Source organism: Lonchura striata, chromosome 19 (genome assembly GCF_050655825.1).
Source record: "Lonchura striata isolate lonStrDom1 chromosome 19, ASM5065582v1, whole genome shotgun sequence".
Taxonomy (NCBI): Eukaryota; Metazoa; Chordata; class Aves; order Passeriformes; family Estrildidae; genus Lonchura; species Lonchura striata.
This window is the reverse complement of record NC_140721.1, coordinates 854,174-861,482: the sequence shown is the minus strand read 5'-3', so window position 1 is coordinate 861,482 and position 7,309 is coordinate 854,174.

Below are 7,309 nucleotides of genomic sequence, written 5' to 3'. Positions count from 1 at the left end.
TCCCATGGAGCTCTTTGGGAGCGATTTCTCTCTCCCCCTGAGGTGATTCCAGCAATGGAGCAGGGATGAGGCTGTCTGGGAGGACAGGGCAGGATGTAATTAATGTTTCTCTGATGAGCTGCATGGGCTGTAGTGCTAAAGGCAATAAATAGGTCACCATTAAGTAGACTCCCAAGGTCCCTTAAATTACTTTAAGGGCAGTTTTCATGTACCCACAGGCTGAGCCTGAGTCAGCCCAGCCCAGGAACAGAAATAGGCTTATGACAAGTGTTAAGAAGTAAGCGTTTCATCCTGAAATTTTAGGCCTGATTGTGCTGTAGCTGCATTGAATCCAGCTGAGCTGCTGGACTTCCAGGAGAGATCCTCCTCCATCACTCCCAGTCCTTGTTCAAACCCTTTGAACTCCTCCAGCTGTGTCTCTTTTGCAGGAGGGATGGTCCCTCCTCAGTCTCACCTGGCTGCTTGGCTGCTACTGGCAGTTTTTGCAGCAGTGTTCCAGGTTTTTAGGCTAAATAGGTCTGCCTGGAGATGAGTCCCTGGGGACTTAGAGAACATTTCCCCATTCCACTATAAAAAGGCCCAACAAAGGCCTCTGTGTGCTGGGGTGGGTGCAGCCATCCCTCAGCCACTGTTCGTTCCAGCTGCTAATCAGGTATTTATCCCTATCAATAAGGATCAACCCTTTATGAAGTGTAACCAAGGACCTGTTGGCCTAAATAAACTTCCAGTGTCCTTGTGTCCTCTGCGTTCACCTGTCTACATGGTGGGACTGGGATGGGCAGGGTGCCCTGGGTGCTTACAGCTGGCTCTTGTCCCTCTGTCCTTCCCACACGTCCCCCACCATTTCCTTTGCACAGTCTCAGTAATTTTTAATGCAGTTATTTAGACCCGTCCGTGGTGTTCCCCCCCAGCCCCACCCCTGGCCTGCTGCCCCCAACACCACAGTGGGGTTTGACTTGCCCAGTGCTGGGTGACCGTCCAGTCTGCCACGTCCTGCTGGAGACAAGGGAGCGGGAGAACCTGGGACTGCACCTTCAGCACCTGCAGGAGAGAGGGTTGCAGGTGAGGCAGTCTGGCCAGGCTGCTCAGCCCATCCCTGCCCGCCCTGTACAGCCCCAGCCACGGCACAGGAGGACAGCCCGAGGGGCTGCCTGGGAGGGCAGGAGGGTCCCGGGCACGATGCTGCTCTGCTGGGGCTGGTGGGACCCTCTGCCCTGCAGCAGGGCCGGGATGGGCTCCTCAGCAGGAGAAGGCACAGGACAGGGCACCGTTTCCCGAGCTCTCACGGACTGCTGTCGCTGCAAAGGCTTTGCTTTCCCTGCAGAGCACTGCTGGATCCAGCCCCACACACGGCCCTCGGGACGCTCTGTGCCTGGTCCGGGTGGGCTCCAGCCCCGTGGATCCGTGACACGCGCCTGGAGCGCCGCGGTGGCTCCGGAGCGAGGGAGGGCATTGCTCTTGGAACTGGGAAATCGCAAAGTGAGGGATCTGCATGCAAAGCGTAGGGAAGCAAATGCAGAAACCTGTTTCTGATTTCAGTGCATGTTTATTTCAGTTTTATACTTATTTCAGGCAAGTGCTTATTACATGGATATCATTCATGTTGGATACCTAAATTCTGGAGCATGAAGAGCCAGTATTGTACAGCTGAATAGTAAAAATACAATATGTACAAAATTAGTTGCTTTTTCACATAGCAGATGTATCCAAACACATAAAAATCTTTACAGTCTAGTTTGTCAATATTCAGTATTTCAGTAAATTGGTAACACAGTGACACGTCCTCACTGTAAACACAGACTGCACCTGCCCAGGTGAGCGCGACACGGGGGCTCCTGTGAGGTGCAGGGGAGGGACGGGGGCTCCGGGCCAGCGATGGCAGCGACTGGGCTCACAGTCAGCAGCTCCAGTGACACATTCCTAACGCGGGAGCACAGCGAGATAAAATAAATAATGCTTTAGGCAGGAGGGGGGTCACATGCAGTGACAGAGCAGGGGGTCCCCGCTCCCACCACGGCTCCTCACCCGGTGATGCCCAGGCTGGGGCCTGACCAGCAGCCAATAAATCATTGGGTGGTCACAGTCGGTCCCTGGTCTGTCGCTCTGTCGAGCCCCACCACACTTTTGGCTCAGGCTGTTAAGGCGTATCCGTAAGGCGTTGGCACCGGGGCGTTCCCCACGGGCAGCACCGCGGCCAGCGCGGGCCTGCGCCTGCCACAGCAGCACAGCCTCGGGGAGGACGTGCCTGCCAGCCAGGGAAAACCCCAGAACAGACACGGGCTGGGAGTTCGGCCACTTCCCTGGTGGGGACTCCTGCACCAGCGCTCCCTCACACTCAGATTTCTATTCACAGCACAAGGAATGGGCTGAATTCATGGGGCTCATCCAGAGCTAGAGCAGAACCAGCTGTGCCGCCCTGATGAGGAGCACCATGACATCCCACGCCCATTCCCACCAGATCCTGGCACACAACAGCCCTGTCCCAGCCCTGACAGAGCAGGGACAGTGGCCAGTGGGGCCTTCCTTCACTGTTCAGCAGCCTCAGGCAAGGAGTGAGGCAGCCTGGGAACAGCCAAACACAACCTCTGCCAAGACTGCACCATCCAGTGCTGGGCTGGTATTTTAATAGTTCAAGTTTGGATTATCAAGTTCTGTATAACAGGGACAGAAAGAAGCCATGACTGATTCTACCCACAGCCTATTTTTCTTAACACTAAACATCTGCTTCTAACAACTGATGTTTCACTCAGGGAGGAAATAACCTAAAGACGGTGTTATAATCCATTTTAATCTGTCCCAAATGATAACAAGGGATGGAAAATAGGCCATAAGTATGAGGGTTTTCCTCTCCTCACCCCCATAGCTTTTAGAATCAAAGTAAGACTGGAATGAACAACTATTCAGAAAAAAACATGCCAAGTCTCAGAGGAGCCTCCCCTGTGAGTGCTCAGAGCTGCCCACCTCCACACCAGCTCCAGGAGCCCTCTGCAGCAGCCACTTATCTGACTCAGCTAATTAAGCAAGTGCCTGAACACTGAGACAGGCTGAGCCAAAGTCCTGCTCAGGTAAGCAGAGGTCACCTGGTTCATCTGGCCAAGGCTGCTCGCTCCACTGACACCATGGGGACACTGGATACCCATCACAGAAAGCAAAGGGGCCAAACAAGCACTGACCACGTCATCACATGGGGCAGAAGACACCTTCCTCCTGACCCCTGGCACACGGGAGGTCTCCAGAGTCCCTTGTACCCACCAACCTGGAACAGTTCTGACTTTTTTTTCTTTAAATGCAAAAAACACCCTCAGGATGCAAACCAGTCCAAAGAGACACAGGCTACATACAAAAACCAGACACAATAAGCCTTGCATTGCATGTCTACAGGAATCTACCAGGCGTGCGCACGGACAACCACACCGACACCGACACAGCAGCGACACCTCACCTCCACCTAAACCACCCAAAGGCTTTTTTTTTTGTTTCTTTTGTTACAGAAGGCCACTTTGAAATAAAGCAAAGAAAAAAAAAAGACAAGGAGCCCAGCAGCAGCAGCAGCAGCAGCATCAGCATCAGCCGGCTCAGTGGGATGAGGAAGGCCCCGGCCAGGCCGTGGGCACCTCGAGAGCAGAGGCCTCTGCAAAGGGCCACCCCCTCTGTCCAGCTCTGCTCAAGAAACCAACACCCAGCCGTGCCCGTGGCCAGGGGCCCAGTGGGGACACTGGAGCCCTTCTGGCCTTCGACAGCCAACACTCAGCCCCAGCACGGACAGACAGATGGACACACACACACACACATGCAGAAGAACCCCGACGGCAGCGGTCTGGCTCCAGCCCTTATTTCCCCATGTGAAATGTGGTCACCAGCTGCCCCCCGTGCCCCAGGGACACACAGGGACCCGCTGCCTCTCGGATCCCACGCAAGCAACTGGAGAGAAACGGGAAATCAGATCGCTTCCCTTCCTAAGATAAACTACACAGATCTGGCAAACTTTTACTGGTGAGGTCAGGAATACATTCCTGTATCTAAAGTGTCAGCGTTAAGAGCTCTTTTCAGGGCCATTTTAGAGTAGCGGTGTGGGTGCTTTGCCCTCTGCCTGCACTCCCTGGCAGGCCAGCTGGCAGTGCCTTGGCAGGCACAGCCCAGCACGAGGTTTCCCCGTGGCCATTCTGGGGTTCTGTGCCCACACATCTGCCCAGCTGCAAACACCCCTGGCCGTGCTCCTGAGCTCTAAGCACAGCTCCAGCTCCTGAGCATGATTTGGCTGTTGGCAGCAGGACATGGAGCATAGGCTGCAAGGGCACCTACCCCTCAGCAGAACCATCTCCACTGACCAACACGCTCCAAGCCAGGTGTGACAGGACAGAAAACCCTCTCAAACTACTATGCAGAAACCCTATTTTCTATTGTTTCTGTGGCATGGTTACCAATAACTAATATTATTCAACAACAGAAGAGATTTCTTGTAAACTTCATATTTATTGGTTTTTTCGGGGACAAATTAGATCTTATGAATCCCCAAGTGTACATATGTATTTATATATAGCTTTCTCCATAGGGAAAACATAATTCAAAGGAGGAGAAACATTCCTAAAGTGCCCCTTGTCATACAGTACTGAACGGGATTTCTAAGAGCATCAGTGTAAATCCAAAGTTTCTGAGCAAAAGGAAGGGCTGTGGCTGCTCTTCTTCCCACAGAATAGAGTGAAGCTCGCTGACTTTAAAAAACAAAAAGAAAAATCCCAAAGAATGTTTCTGGTAGCCCTGAAAAAGGCAAATGGGAACAGGGGTACACACATCTGGAGCAGCTCCTGGGTGGGCCAAGGGAGATGTTCCTGATGGGGAGGTCAACACTCATGAAGGGGATCAGACAGACGGCATCGCACAATTCCAAGGGGAAAGAAAAACTGGCCAGGATACAGCACTGGGCAAGGCAGGGCCACTCTTTGCTCTATACCGTAAGGGAGTAGAAGGTGAGGCCAGCAGCACCCCTGTCCATCCAGCACAGGCCATTCAGGAACCCAGCAGAAAGCTCATCTCCCTGGGGCTCAGCCAACGCTCCTGCACCGAGCACGTTCTCAACCTGGCTCCTTCAGCGAGGAGAATTTGTGATTTTGTGAGCTGGAACAGTAAAAGAAGGCAGAAGCACACGTCCTCCCCCTCCTGAGAAGTGACCCTGCTGCACGTACTCAGCATTGAGTTTCTGATGAGGAGAAACTGAGGCATACCCAACCTTATCTCTCAAATACTGGCACACAATGGCCTCCTTGGGAAAGCATCTGCAGGGACAGAGGACAACAAAGTCCTGGCAATTCTGGGAATCTCCCTGTGTTAATGGTGCATTGGAATGAGAACAAATGATCTGCTTAAATGGGGTTCTATGAAAAGAAATCCTTCAAGGTTTGTCCACTCTGCAGGAGCTGTGCTGGCAAGCACAGCCAAGAGCTCCTGAACGCAAGAATGTATGAAAGAAAAATAAAACAAGTGGTAACTGGGGCTTTATGAACAGACTTCACACAATTCCCAGTGGCACCTGCTCAGAAGGCACAATCACCCCTGACCTCTGCAGTCACTTCTCCTGCCTCCAGACCAGTTTTAACTGGGGACAGTGTGGAACAGGCAGATAGATGTTCTCAATTACATCCCTGACACTGCTTGCACCAGTTCTCACACTGAAGTCCTGCTAGAGCCAACAGGTCTTTTGGGCAGAGGATGGATGCTGTTTTCCTGCAGGAGACCTCGGCCCCACGCTGGACACAGCGCCGTGAGGTGCTCAGCCACCCCCATCTCCTCTCCCAAAGCTCCTGGGCAGATGTGGGACCTCCTCCCATCCTGCCCCAGGAGAACAGCTGCATTTTGCCTGCAGTAAGGACTGTGGAATACTTGCTTTAAAAAGAGAGGAAGACAGAATGGAGATCATTCACAGCAGTAGCTACACACAGTGCAAGGACCAAAACCTTCAGCGAGCAGCACAACACGTCCTAAGCAGCCTCCCGGGCAGGCTGGCAGGTACCAGCAGAGCCAAACAGCATTCCTCCTCTCCTGGCTCTCTGGGATTTGCCACTGCCCTCACACAGGTCTGCCCCAACCACCGGGAAGGGGGAACAGGAGGGTCCTGAGGGATGAGGGTTCTTTGGTGCACGTCTCACTGTCAGACACGAGCTCTCACACCGATCTCCTGCAGCAAACCCTTATCCTGCATAAGGAGAGATTGCTTCCCTATCAAAGGGAACAAAGCTGTTTGAACTGCCTGTGCTCTGGAAGGGAACCACATCCCCTTTTATCCCCGCCAAACCCACTGGCTCCCACACCAAAGCATGATCAGGACAGAACAAACTAACAAACATTAACCCATGCAGCAAATCTACCTCATTTCTCTGTCTTCTTGTCCCAGGTTCCACTCACCAGGCCACAGAAATGCCTTGCAAGCTGCCAGCACAAAGTGTGTGCCTCTGCCAAACAACAAACCCGAGAAACCTGGGGGGAGCTTGGACCGGCAGGAGGGACCCTGACCGGGGCCATGCCATGCACAGAGATCTGCAAAACCAATTACTGCATCAGCAAACCAAGCCAGACCAAATACAAATTCCCCCAAAAACATCCAAACAAAGCATTGTCAATCGTTAAAATAATAAAAACCAGTATTTTTTTGACATAGCTATAAAATCAAGTCATTTATAAAATGGCAACAAATCAAGTCTGGTTGTGTATTCTTTTTCCTTTTATTAGACAGGACAGAGAATTTCCTTAAAATGCCATAGCAAGTCACAGTGATTTTAGATGATTTTTGAAATGTAATATATTGATGGAAAATACCTTAAACATGGTTTGACTCGTGGTTTGTTGTTGGGGGTTTTTTTGTCACTGTACTCTGGTCCACCAAACCATCTATCTTATAGTTTCTTGTTTAGAGAGGACACTCTGGCTTCTTCCTCCAAAAATGAATTTTGTCTCATAATCCTGCAAAATAATCAACCTTACAAAAGGCCTTCAAATGTTATATTTATATATATATGTATATACATATATATATACACACACATACACACATATATATAAATATAGACTTCTATGATTTTTTTTCCCATTCTACGCAATGTCTCAATAAAGAGATCAGCAATTTTTATTCTACAAAGAAGCAACACATAAGAGGGCAAAATTAAAGTCTTAAGAACATCATATCCATAGTTCACTCATTACACATAAAAGGAAAAAAAATCACCATGAACAACTGTCTTTGAAGTTTCTCGGCGGAGCGGCCCCGCGGCGGAGCGGCCCCGTCCCGGCGGCGGGCCCGGCACGGGACAGCCCGGCC